General features: G+C 41.5%; 1 protein-coding gene across 1 annotated transcript in view; it reads right to left on the minus strand.

Moving 5' to 3' along the window:
- PHF21A (PHD finger protein 21A) overlaps positions 1-12,806 on the minus strand; it is a 283,341-nt gene extending 270,535 nt beyond the window's left edge. Inside the window, exon 1 of the mRNA XM_006865046.1 lies at positions 12,565-12,806. The gene's annotated coding sequence lies outside the window, so the exon portion shown is untranslated. The remainder of the gene's footprint in view (positions 1-12,564) is intronic.
- Between the last annotated feature and the right edge of the window lie 380 nt (positions 12,807-13,186).

The following is a 13,186-nucleotide window of genomic DNA, read 5'->3' on the forward strand; positions in this document are numbered from 1 at the left end:
GTACTTAACAACAATGATACACATGGAGTTGGAAGACAATGGGCTGAGTGAAATAAGTCAATCACAAAAGGACAAAATATTATATGACCTCAATTATACCAAAAGGAAAGTCAAATGCATAGAAAGCAAAGTATGTAAGTGGTTACCAGGGGTGGGAGTAATAAGGGTGAGGGGGAAAGGGCTGGTAAATGGTGATGGAAATCGAACAGTGATTAAGGGTAGGGTTGCACAGCCACCGAATATTTTAATTACTTGCAATAAACTGCACACCTGTAAAAAGTTAAATTGGCAAAAGCCATATAATCAATAAATTTACAACAACAACGAGAGTAGCTGCTTAGGCTGCTTATGTACAACCAAAACCTCGTGGGATTTAGTTCCTTAGTTTGGGGGTTTAGAGTCACGGTTTCATAGGACATCCCAGTTAATTGGTCTAATAATATGTTCAGTGCTTTGGTTTTATCTCCTAGTTTGTTGCATAGGTCGTCAAAGCTTGCAAGAGGCCATCAAAGCACAAATGGTCTCTATTCTCCTGGAGCAAGAGAGTCAGGCATAGGATGATATGGAATGTAAGGGTAATTGCTTCTATGAACAATTGCCTCCTCTGCAATGAGACCAGAACTGGATGGTGCCCAGCTACCATCAGTGGACATTTTTTATCAAAGATTCTAGGAAAGAGTCCTGATCAAAAGGGGGAAAATAAAGAAAAGAATTTCAAATTTTATCATGGAAACCTGAGTTCCTACAACAATGACAGCTGGGTGAAGCCCAGAAACTACTGTCCTGGTATAATTTTTAACCCTTAAACCTGAAGTCTTCTCAAAATCATGCACTGGCTTGGCTTAACTAATAAAACATGTCTGCCTTGAGCATTATACTCTTTCAAGAACTATCTTGCTGTTGTTGATGTTAGGAGCTGTTGAGTCAGTTCCAACCTACAGTGACCCTATATAGAGTTTCCAATGAGTGACTGGTGAGTTTGAACTGCCGACCTTGCAGTCAAGTGCTTATCCTACAGCACCACCCCAGGACTCCCAAGAACGATCTACATGAGATGAAATGGGCAAGTGGTGACTCTGTACGATATGCACTGGACTGTGAACCACAAGGTCAGTGGTTCGAGCTCACGAGCCACTCTGCAGGAAAAAAGATGAGGCTTTCTGCTCCCACAAAGATGAACAGCCTCAGAAACCCTTTATAGGGTCACTATGAGTCAGAACCAACTTGATGGTACTTACCAAAAGCAATAACATACCAGCTCAAATTGACAAGAGCAACTTGAAAGACCAAGGAACCTTAGGGGTAGAGAATTTGTTAGTGGAGGAAGAACAACTCAGAAAAGGAGGCAAAGAATGGCTGCACAACTCAAAGAACGTATATATATGTACAGAAACTGCTGAAGTGCTGTCTATTTTGCTGGGCAAATTCTCAACAACAACAAAAATATAAATAAAAACCTTAAAAAAAAAACAAAACTACTTTTCAATCCTGTAACAACTTAATAAACTCAGTAGTCATTTATGATATTTACATTAGAAAAACGTATCAAGAAGAACTCTAAAAACATGTCAAGAATTTCTCTGTTGGGCACTGGTGGTGGTGGTAGTAGTGGAGGGAGGTCCCCAATTTTGATCAATTTTATTCTCTTACATATTTAAAGGAGTCCTGGTGTGGCGCTATAGAATAAGCACTGGACTGCTAACCTCAAGGTTGGTGGTTCAAGTCCACCAGCTACTCCTCAGAAACCCTATAACCAGTCACTATGAGTAGGAACCAAGTTAACAGCACTTAACAACATATTTAAAATTTTTTAATATTAACATAGACAAATAGCTCAAAATCTAACCATTTATTGTTGTTGTTGTTAAGTGCCGTCAAGTTGGTTCAGACTCATAGCAACACTATATAGGGTTTCCAAGGAGCGACTGGTGGGTTTGAACCAGTGACCTTGTGGTTCCAAGTCCAGTGTTGCTCCTACGGCACCACACCAGGTGTTTTAGTGACATCTAATTTAGAGAATGCTGTTGCTGTTGTGTGTCGTCAAGTGAGGCCTGATTCATAGTGACCTAGTTAGTATAGGGTTTCTGAGTGCAGCTATCAACCTTGTGGTCAGCAGTCCTACCACACCACACTAGGGGTCCATTTATATAGTGCTGTTGCTGCTATTAAGTGCCATCAAGCTGATTTGACTCATAGCAACCCTACATAGGATTTCTGAGAAGCCGCTGATGGGTTTGAAGCACCAACCTTGAGGTTAACAGTCCAGTGCTTATCCTACAGCGCCACACAAGGATTCCCAATTTATCTATACAACTTGACAATTTATAAAGCACACTCACGAGTAATATCTAATCCTTGTAACAGCATAGTGAAGCACGCTTTTACTGTTATCCCTATTTTGTTGTTGTTGTTATGTGCCGTGGAGTCGGTTCCAACTCATAGCGACCCTGCATAGGGTTTCCGAGGCTGTAAATCTTTACGGGAGCAGAAAGCCTCATCTTTCTCCCACGAAACCGCTGGTAGTTTCGAACTGCTGACTGTAAGTTTAGCAGCCCGATTCGTAACCACTACGCTACCAGGTAAACTAAAGCCCAGCAAGGCTAAATTTCTCTAGTCCAAGTGACAGGGCTGAACTTACAGCCAGGTCTTCTCAACTGTCAACCTAGACCGCAAGGTCGGCTTTGAACCACAAGGCTGGCAGTTCAAACTACCAGCCGCTCTTCAAAACCCTATACTGGCACTGCCATCAAGTGGGTTCCCACTCACAGCTATCCTGTGTGGGGTTTCTGAGGTTGTAAATCTTTGTGGAGCAGGAAACCTCATCTTTCTCATGGGAAGTGACTGGTGGGCTCGAACTGCCAACCTTGTGGCTTTCAGTCCAGTGCTTATCCTAACATCAACACAAAAAAATACTTTAAATCACATATGAGAGGCAAAGTGTTACTCCTCTCACAGTGGGCTTGTTGCGTAAACAAGGGCTTAAATAATCACTACGAAAAGGCAGAATTCTCTGAAGTAAACACAGCAGCTCTCAGCAATGATCCTAGGAACTCCACACAAGAGAAGAGGCTGGAGTAGATACCAGCCAGCAGGTAAGAAAGACACTTGGCTGTGGCAAAGAGCTGAATCCTAGTGAAAGTTCTGCTACTGTATGGTTGCCCGACTCCAGAGAATATACCACTTACAGATAAAATGAAGTACGAAGACATTTTATACAAAGCAAAACATTATTGAAGAAATTGCAGCACTGTTACCATAAACTCAAAAATCTCAAAATCTTGTTAAAATATCCTGCTGAACACATTATAGTATAAAAAGAGAAGACAAATGGAAAATATGCTAGTTTTTAATGACAACAACCACTACTACCACAGTGGTGGTGGGTTTGTACTGTGGAGTCGGTTCCGACTCATAATGACCCGGCATAAGGTTTCTGAGGTTGTAAATCTTTACAGGAGCAGAAAGCCTCATCTTTCTCCTGCAGAACTGCTGACCATGAGATTAGCAGCCTGATTTATAACCACTATGCTACCAGAGAGCCAAACACGTACTGAGCCATATAGGTAAGGTACTGCACTAAGCAATTTCACAGATTTTAATATTTAATCCATGCAACAGCCCTCTGACAGTAAGTTACTAAAGTATCAGAACCCTCAAAAGAGTAGAAATTCAAATTTTACACAAATTAAAACATTAACAAATTATTAGATGAATCCCACTTTTTTTGTACCTTTCAGACTACATCTTTGGGTATTAATTTACACTAAAACAACACTTATCTGTCATCCGACTTCCAATTAAGAGTACTGATACTCAAGATGTTAACACTTACCAAAGACGAATCACAAAACTCTGAACTTAAATGCTAGTTAACAAAACAAAACAAAACAAAAAAGAACTTTCCATCTAACTGAAGTTACTGAACTATATCCAACTCCCCCAAAAGTAATGGCATATCTATCTGTCCAGACAATGATATTACTCTACAAGAATAAGCTTCACACTGGACTGTGAACCACAAAGTTGGCAGTTCAAACCCATCAGCTGCTCCTCAAAAATCCTATGCAAGAACGTTATGAGTCAAAAGCAACTACATGGCACACAACAACAATGCTCATACGAGAAACCTGTAATGCTGTAATTACAAAGAAACTAGAGAAAGATGAGGCTGTCTGCCTCCATGAAGCTTTACTAGAAGCTTATAAGGTCAATGAGGAGCACTGGTAGCACTGTAGGACAAGTGTTGGATGGCTAACCACAAGGCTGGTAGTTCAAACCCACCAACTACATTATGGGAGAAAGATGAGGCTTTCTGCTCCTGTCAAGATTTACAGCCTTGGAAACCCTAAACAGGGGTCACTATGAGTGGGAATCAAATCCACAGCACCCAAAAAACAACATGAGTAGGAACTGACTTAAAGGGAATGAGTGTGTTTGTTTTTTAGTTATCACCACAGGTATAAAAATAATTTACAAGTGCTAAGACTTGATTTTATATACATGAATACACACACACACAAATGTGTATTATATGCTGTTGTTGTTGTTGTTAAGTAACGTCGAGTCGACTCTGACCCATAGCTACCCTGTACAGGGTTTCCAAGGCTATAAATCTTGACGGGAGTAGAACGCCTCATCTTGCTCCCGCGGAGCCGCTGGTAGTTTAGAACTGTTGGCCTTAAGGTTCGCAGCCCGATTCGTAACCACTACGCTACCAGAGCTCCTTATATGTAGGTTTATATTGTTGTTAAGTGCAGTCCAGTCATTCCCGCCTCATAGGGACCCTGTATAGGGTTTCCAAGGAACGGCTGGTGGGGTTGAACTGCCAACCTTGTAATTTACAGACCAATGCTTATCCAACAGCACCACACCAGGAGTCCGTGCTGTTATTTTACATGTAAATCATTTATACTGAATGATATAAAATAAACTAATCTAAGGTAAATGAAACCATTAGGCTGCTTCTAATCTCACTTTAGAATTTCAGCAGCATACTAAGCAAGATACTAGCAATTAAAGTTTACTTTAGCAGAAAGTTCTTGGTAGCTTGGGAAGCTGTGTATAAAATGGAGTAGACCAGAGGGAAGAGTTGCCTGTGCTACTCAAATCAACTACAAGCCCCAGCATGCAATGCTTTAATCTGAAGTTAAGCAAAGCTGCAATGCATCCTGGGACTTGTAGTAAGCAAATCACTTTACCATATCACAGCAAGTTTAAAGAAAGTCTGATCTATCACAATTTGACTAGATCTGATTATCAGTATTTATGAAAATTCAGGCCTAATTTTTTCTCTGCACCAGAACATAATTTAACAAGCATTGGGGAAAGTATCAGTTAATATTTAGGTTAACGTTTTCTCACATAATAAAACATATACAATAAGCATAAGAAAATATTAAAGTAAAAAAAAAAATTATGATAGAAATACAATTTTTTAAACTTTTTTTTCTTATGTTTGCCTGGATCAGTTTCAATGTTCTCTATAGATAAATTTTTTAACTGTTTTACCAGGTTTTCCATATAAGTTCATTCTCAACTTATCCTTTAGAAATAATTTTTCCTTAAAGGAAACATTTCCCATTACTCTAGCACTACCCACTGGAAATATATTGTTCCTCTTTTGACAAATCCCTAATCAATTTTTGCAACTTCTACTCCTCACCCCTCATTCCCTACATACACAGAAGAACACTTAGGGGAGAAAAGTCCAACTACAGATCCATTCATTTACTTTCTCCATTAACCTCTTCTGAAAACACAAGATTTAAATAATTTTTTTTAAAAAGCTATCAATAACTGATAAGTTTGAACTATAATTTATGTGCATACAGTTTCTACACACACCCTAATTTTCTACAAGACCGAGGAAAACTGGCTGGGAAAGAACTAAGTGCAATCTGCATCAGGAGGCCTAACACAGGTGGTGGGTTATTTTCAGGCAACAGCCCCTTCACAAACATGCTGTGGAATAAGGGCCAAGAAATTCCTAAACAGGAAAGATAAGCTAGCACACAAATTTAAACCAATCCAGCAACAAATCACCTGTAGCACATGCTACTACATCTCACCATAAAAGTGATAGGCTACACACCAAAGGATCTGAAGCTTCATCAATACAACATACTGTCCATAAGGCTAGAGATAGCAGTTGCCATGGTTACTATCACCCACTTTTATCAGAAAATTATTGTCATTATCCTGAAGTTTTGGGTACTTATTTTAAAAGAAAGTAAAAAGAAGAAAAGAGTTTAGGTTTCTGACTGTTAATTGAATGGAAGACTCTACTACTGTCTGATTTGCAAGTATGTGCTTTAGAGATGCACATGGTTAACAGCACTTGGGTCTGCAGCAGAAAAAAAAAAAAAAAAAAACAATTCCTTTCTGCTGCTTCTTCTCCTCAAGTACTGACAGTTTGTATTCTCAATGCAGCCAAAACAATAAAACAAAACCCATCTTTTTGGCTTCTGTGTTTAAGTTATTTTTTTCCTCCTAGGCCCACAGAGTCAAAATAAAGCCTAGATCACCAACTTGTTAGGCCCTATCCCCTTCGTATCTCCACATTACCCCTTCACCTGTCTACTTTTTAAAATGTAAGCAGAGAATGTTTCTATAGCTGGTTCCCAAAATACAGGAGAGACTAGTGTCGTCAACCAAGATCTGCTCACTAACCTTTTTTTTTTTTTTTTAAACAGGGAAAGGACTTGGGAAGTATTGGAAAGAGAGAAATCAAAGGATATTCAAATTATCAGACAATAATCTGGTATGAAAAAAAGTTACTTTAGAAATGCCCAAGGATGACAGAGACCCACATATAATCTCTAAAAAGGGCAAGTTTAGACTGGATTGATGGATAAGTAATATGAAAGTTACTCTTAAAAAGTCTATTTCAAAAAAAAAAAAAAGTCTATTTCAACAGCCTCACAAAAGATAACTGTTTAAAATTTAATACACAATTGAGAATTATATGAAAACCTACAAAATAGTATGGTATTTTGTATGCAAAATAGTACATTTAAACATACAAAGAAGAAAGCATATACTATTTGAGAAATAATTGTCTACAATAAACTTAATGTAGTGTTAATATACTATTTTTTAAAAAGTCAAAGCAGCAAAAACACATCTAGTACAGTTAATGTGATCCAAATACACTGCGCAGCTCCTAAGGAATACTTAAGTCTACAAAAAAGTATACAAAAGTTCCTGAGAAGCCAATGTAAATCACTACATTTCCCAGCACAAAAAATTAATATGAAAATTCAAACATGCTTCAAGAAACCATCTATGAATATAGGCATAATGAAATTTTGTAAGGTTGGAGACATGAAACTTTATTTCCTCCTTTTGAATAGCAATTGCATACTACTCAAAAACCGTCAGCAATGAAATACCAAGGATACAAAAAACTTAGAGGCACATTGATTTAACTTTAGTATTTTCTCATAAGGAGCTTAAGTATACACCATCTGAGAAGTTTCCTTTTTATCTCAATATTTAAATGTTTTTCTCACCTTCCACCGAGGGAAGTTTCTATATTTACTTTTTAGTTGGAACTATTTTATAAAGAACAGTCAGTCACTTTTAAAACATAAGATCCTATACTTTTTGATACATTTACAAATATAGGAATTCCCAATTATCTATATTTCTATTACAAATTTGTGAGGAGAGTCTATTAAGAAAGCTAAGACTTTGAGTTTTAAACCTTGGGGTTATTTTTCCACAAAAATTAAGTGCACCCTAGATTTGAACAGTCGTTTCCTCATGCATTCTTCTAAAATAGAAAAACAAAAAACAATACACATGCTCCTAATACTCACATATAGATTTACATATAGATGGATAGGGAGAGATTTTTTCACTTTGAAGTATACTTGAAAGTTTTCATCTGAATTTTTCAGAAATTTACAAGAGTCAAGCAAAATGGTAAAAACCCCAAAAATGACATCTGTTACTCTCTGTGTTAATAAATGTCTAGAGAAACGTTGGGGAACTTAAATATTCACTAAAATCAAGTACTAGTGCTATCAGGAGAAATGAAGAAACGCTTATAGAGGGTACACACTTCTTAGGATAGTCAAAAGAATAAAATTTTTTTTTTTTTTTCTTTTTTGAATTAGGAAAAACTGCCTAGGCAGCATTTTTTTAAAACAAAGGTTCAAGACTCCTAACAAAGAGCTTTTTGGTACCACAGCTTTATCCAAAAAAAAATTTTTTTTTTAAATGTTCAGGAACACTTTTTTTGGCCCTCATTTCCCAACGAGTATGGAGAAAGTTAGCATTTTAAGAACAGAGTAACCTCTCCATGTATGAATTAGTCACCTATCTGAAGAACCGAACATCTGCATGGCTTCTGAGGATTTACAAAGAACCTTCCTATGTATTATCTCATTTGATCTTACTGAGAAAAAGTATAGTATGATGTCTAAGAAGTTAGACAATGCTCAAAGCAGGCTCATCAAATTATCTATAGATGTCAAGTTTTTTTAAAACTTTGGTATCAAACTCTACAAGCTGCCAAAATAGCATGCTATTTCCATTGATAACTCACCTAACAGAGTTTCAAAGAACCATATATTGTAAATACTGTGACACAGTCAAAGTAGCTACTTTCATCTTTATGCAGTTGTTTGCCAGAGTTGCTCATTGGCATATCAGCACTGACCCATACCCACCAACATAACTTTACTTCTAGTTCAACAAATTCAGTCACAGAAATGTAACTGTTAGAACCATTAGGGCCTCAGATTTAGCTGATAGGAACAGTCTAAAAATTTTATCACAATATCGCCTAGTCCTGGTGTGTCGCTGTAGGATGAGCACTGGACTGCTAACCAAAAGGTTGGTGGTTCAAACCCACTAGCCCCTCAGAAACCCTACCTATGGTCACTATGAGTCAGAATCGGCTACACAGCACTTAACAACGACAAACTATCAAGCCCTCTATATCCTACTTGTATTAATATTGCAGGGATTATCATAAAGCTTGAAAGCCCCAAGCATATGAACTACTTCTGCTTATACCTATTGCACATGTTTTTTTCAAAATGTGCATTCAACACCCTCTCCATAATATAAGACTGTTGTTGTTGTTTAGTGCCATCGAATTGGTTCCAACTCATAGTGATTTCGGAAACTCATAGGGTTTCTGACCTTGCCGTTCAAACTGATCTTTTAGTCCAGTGCTGATCCTACAGTGCCACACCAGGACTCCAAATATAAGACTTGTTGTTAAGTGCCGTTGAGTCGATTGTGACCCACAGCGACACTGTATAGGGTTTCCAAGGAGCAGCTGGTGAGCTGGAACCACCAACCTTACAGTTCAAAGGACTTTGCTGTCTGACGCATTAGCCCGCAGAGCCACACCAGGGCTCCACAATATAAGACTAGCTTCCCTTACAACAAAATACTCTTAACAGCACACCAAAACGAACTAAGCTCAGCATCCTTAAGAAACCTACAATAACAAAACTACTTTACGTATGGTAAGCAGGTAAAAAGCAGTCAAAGATTACCATTTCAAATAGCAAATGTAATTTTTAAATGAAATTTTTAAGTGGACTTACTCAATATCTTTCTGGAACTTTTAAGGTGTTAATCCTGTCGCTTAGTTGAAGCTAAGTAGAGCTGTAATAAGTAGCAAGACCCTCAAAAGTCTGATTTGCTTATTCTTGCTGTAGCACCTCCTGCTGGATAGCATTTAGAGCTCTTCATGTAAGCAGAAGAAGAGTATTCCTGAGGTAGCTCCTTCCAGATGATTGAACTGGGAAAAGGATGGACCCTTCAAAGTCAAAAGAAATAGGGCCCCATCCATCACTCATACGTCTCAAAAATAAAACTCAGCACGAGGAGGAGGAGACTTTTTCAATAGGTTACTATTCCAGTCCCATAAAGAGTTCTGAGTTCAAAATACAACATGCTTAAATAAAGCCTGCAGATGTTCCTAAAAACTAAGTAAAAGGCCTTCAGAAGCACTCAAGCAAAAGACTTTATTATGAGGCCAGCTGAGCAATGCCAGTCAAGCTGTAAATACTATTATGTTAACAAAAGCCTAAGTCTGGTGTTAAAAAAAAAAGCACCTGATATAATTTTAACATGTTAGTCCAAAGTTTGCTTGGAGAATTTTCTACACTATTACTATGCTCCCTCTCCACTCAAGGACAGCTGTCCATCTACAGAAGTTTTAAGTACAGAAATTTTCTTGATAAACATGAATGTAACTGCATGCAAAAGCATCCTCTTTGCCACCAAAAGATATGCCCTGGGATTTTTTAATGCATTTCTTAGACATTTTTAATGCCCCAAACAAGTGAGTTTTAAATCCACAAGGTAGATAACATATGTAAATGGAGACAGAAGAGATAGGGCAGAACTTACCAAATTTAAAACGAATAATGCGGTTTCCAATACAAATTTAATGTGTCCTACAAAACTATGAACCAAGTTCATTGCAAAACTTTAAAACAAAAGGGGCTAGTCTTCAAAAACTCAGAGAAAAGCTGACTTATGTATTTCTACTGTGAACAACAGCTGTAAACAAACAACATAAACGCTGAAAAGTTAACTCTCAGATGTCTTAGTCCCAATTTCAGTCCGTTTACCAATCCCTCAGTAGAGCCTGAGATGGTGAAGGAGGAGATATTCCAGCTCCCGGCCCTTTAGAGCCCCTATTAAAAAGTGTGCCTAAGAAAAGATTTCCTTCCTAGAATGCAAAACTGCTTTAAAAAAAAACAAAACAAAAAACTTTCATCAGACCAAATTAATCTGATTCCAATATTCTGCAATCAATTATTAATATATAAATGTTCTTCCCTTTAACTTCGCCCAGCTCAAGCATCTACATTCCTGACATCTACTATTCAGAAAAATCCACAGTTCCCATCCCAGCTCTGGGGCAAATCTCTGAAATCCAAAACACTGCCACAAAGTTCACTGTCAAGGCCAGCGCTGAGGCCCACAGACGCCCCGACCTTAACTCACATTTGAAATTCTAGAAAGCCATACTTCCAGAGACATCATTCAAAAACAACACAATGTGGACGTGCAGAGTGAGATCCTCTACTTGAAGACCTAAACAAAGAATATTTCAACATATGACCGGAATATGATGACACTCGATTCACCAATGAAAACAAAACCTGCCTACCATTAGCCGTCCTACCCTGGTCTCAACAACTCAACTACTTAGAAATCACTCTCGGCACATCTGCACCCCACAACCGGCGTGTGGCCTTCTCCGGGGGTGCAAGCCACAGACAAAGTTGAAAGGAGACATTCTCCCCCCACCCCCGGTGCCCAATCTGGGTATTAACCCCTCCCCTACCAGGGCCACCTTGCCGCTACCCACCATCGCGAACGTGGTCAGGGGAAAAAAAGAAATCCTAACAGCACCGCTCAGCAGAATAAAGAGCCCAGAGAGAGGATGACGAGAAGTGTTGGGAACTGCGTGCACGGCGGGGCTGGACCAAACGGAAAGAGTCCCACTCCGCGCGCCCCTCCCCCCGGCGGGGGCGCGGGCGGGGGAGGGGCGGCCGCGGCCCCTCTCTGAGCGGCCAGTCGGCCCCGGACCGCTCGGGGTCCCGGGGGCGCCCCGCGGCCGCCGGCGACGGGGGCGAGCGCGGGAGGGCCGGCCCCGGGGTGAGGGGTGCAGGCGGACTCTCCGGAATAACAAGTTGCAGAAGAAGAAGAATAAGCGGAATTTCCCCAACGCTGCTCCGGCCACCCAAGACAAATGCACCAACACACAACACACACTCACATATACACACACACACACACACACACACTCGGGCCCGGCAGCGTCAGCAGCCGCAGCTTTTTTATTTTATTTTTTTAACCCGATCTCTCAGTCGCCAAACAAGATGGTTTTCCCCCAAAATAATCATCATCATAATTAAATAAATAACCAGAATAAAAACTTCCCCCCGACAGCATCCCGGGGGGTGGGGGGTGCTGGAGAAAAGAGCCCAGTCGACCAACCCCGGGCCGAGGGAGAACCGAGGGGGGCGGGCGAGGCTCCGGCCCCCCCCCCCCGCCGACAGCCCCCTCCCCGACCCCCCATCGGGAAAATGTGACGCCCCCTCCCCGCCACCCCCAACGCGCCGCCTGTGTCACCCGCACGGGCCCTGCACTGTGCGCCCAGGCTCCCGAGGCTGCTCATAAACTTACTTCCAATTTATCCTGGGAGGGGTGGAGGGCAGAGGAGAGGAAGGGGGGAGACAGGTTTTTCCATTGTCTTTTTTTAGGGGGGGGTAGGAATAGGAAGGGCACGCAGGGGGGCGCCCCGAAGGGGAAGTTATTGCTCAAATCTCAAGTTGACTGAGGGGTCCTGGCGAGAACACCCCCTTTCCCTCCTCCCTCCCACACACCCCTCCCCTCCCCCTATGCCCCCCCTCAACAAACTCCAAGCAAGCAGCCCCAGTTCCTCCCAGAGACAAACACCAGAGACAAGACAGAGAGAAGGAGAGGGGGGAAGGGGGGAGGGAGGGGAAATAAAGCTACTCAAGAAAAAAAAAGAGAGAGAGGAGAGTGAGGAGAGAGAATGGAAAAGCTGGGATACTGCACCCTCCTGCTGCTGGCTGGCTGTCCCCCCTGGCAGCTGGAGGCAGGAACTCTGAACAGGAGAAGCAGGAGGAGGAGGAGGAGGGAACTCTTCTTCATGGGGAGGGAGGGAAGAAGCTGGAGCTGCTGCTGCTGCTGCTGCTGCTGCTCTGGGCCTCTCGCACTTTTTAGATATTAGTGTGTTAAGATGGTAGGTTGTTCCCTTCTCCCTCCTCCTCCTCCTTTTCTCCCTCTCTCTCTCTCACTCACTCACTCACTCACACTCTCTCGCTCTCTCTGGACTGTTTCTTTCCTCCTCTTCCCCAGGCAAGGGGGGGGTGGGGAGGAGGGGGGGTGGGGGGAGGAACTGGATCCTCCTCCTCCTTCAGGAGAGACACACACAGGCCCCGGGCCAGAATAGGGGAGGGGGAAATCAGAGCAGCAGGAGAGAAACTGTGGGAGACAAACAAGCCCAACTCTTCATCCTCCTCCTCCTCCTCCTCTCAGCAGCAGCAGCGAGCACCACCAGCCCATTCACCACCCGGCCCCGGGCCGCAGCACCTCCGCCGCCTCAGCCCGGGGATCCCTCCGCCCAGGCCCAGACACACTCGCTCGCGCGGGAGCCCGCCGCGCGGCCTCGCCGGCC

Source organism: Chrysochloris asiatica, unplaced genomic scaffold (genome assembly GCF_000296735.1).
Source record: "Chrysochloris asiatica unplaced genomic scaffold, ChrAsi1.0 scaffold00075, whole genome shotgun sequence".
Classification (NCBI taxonomy): domain Eukaryota; kingdom Metazoa; phylum Chordata; class Mammalia; order Afrosoricida; family Chrysochloridae; genus Chrysochloris; species Chrysochloris asiatica.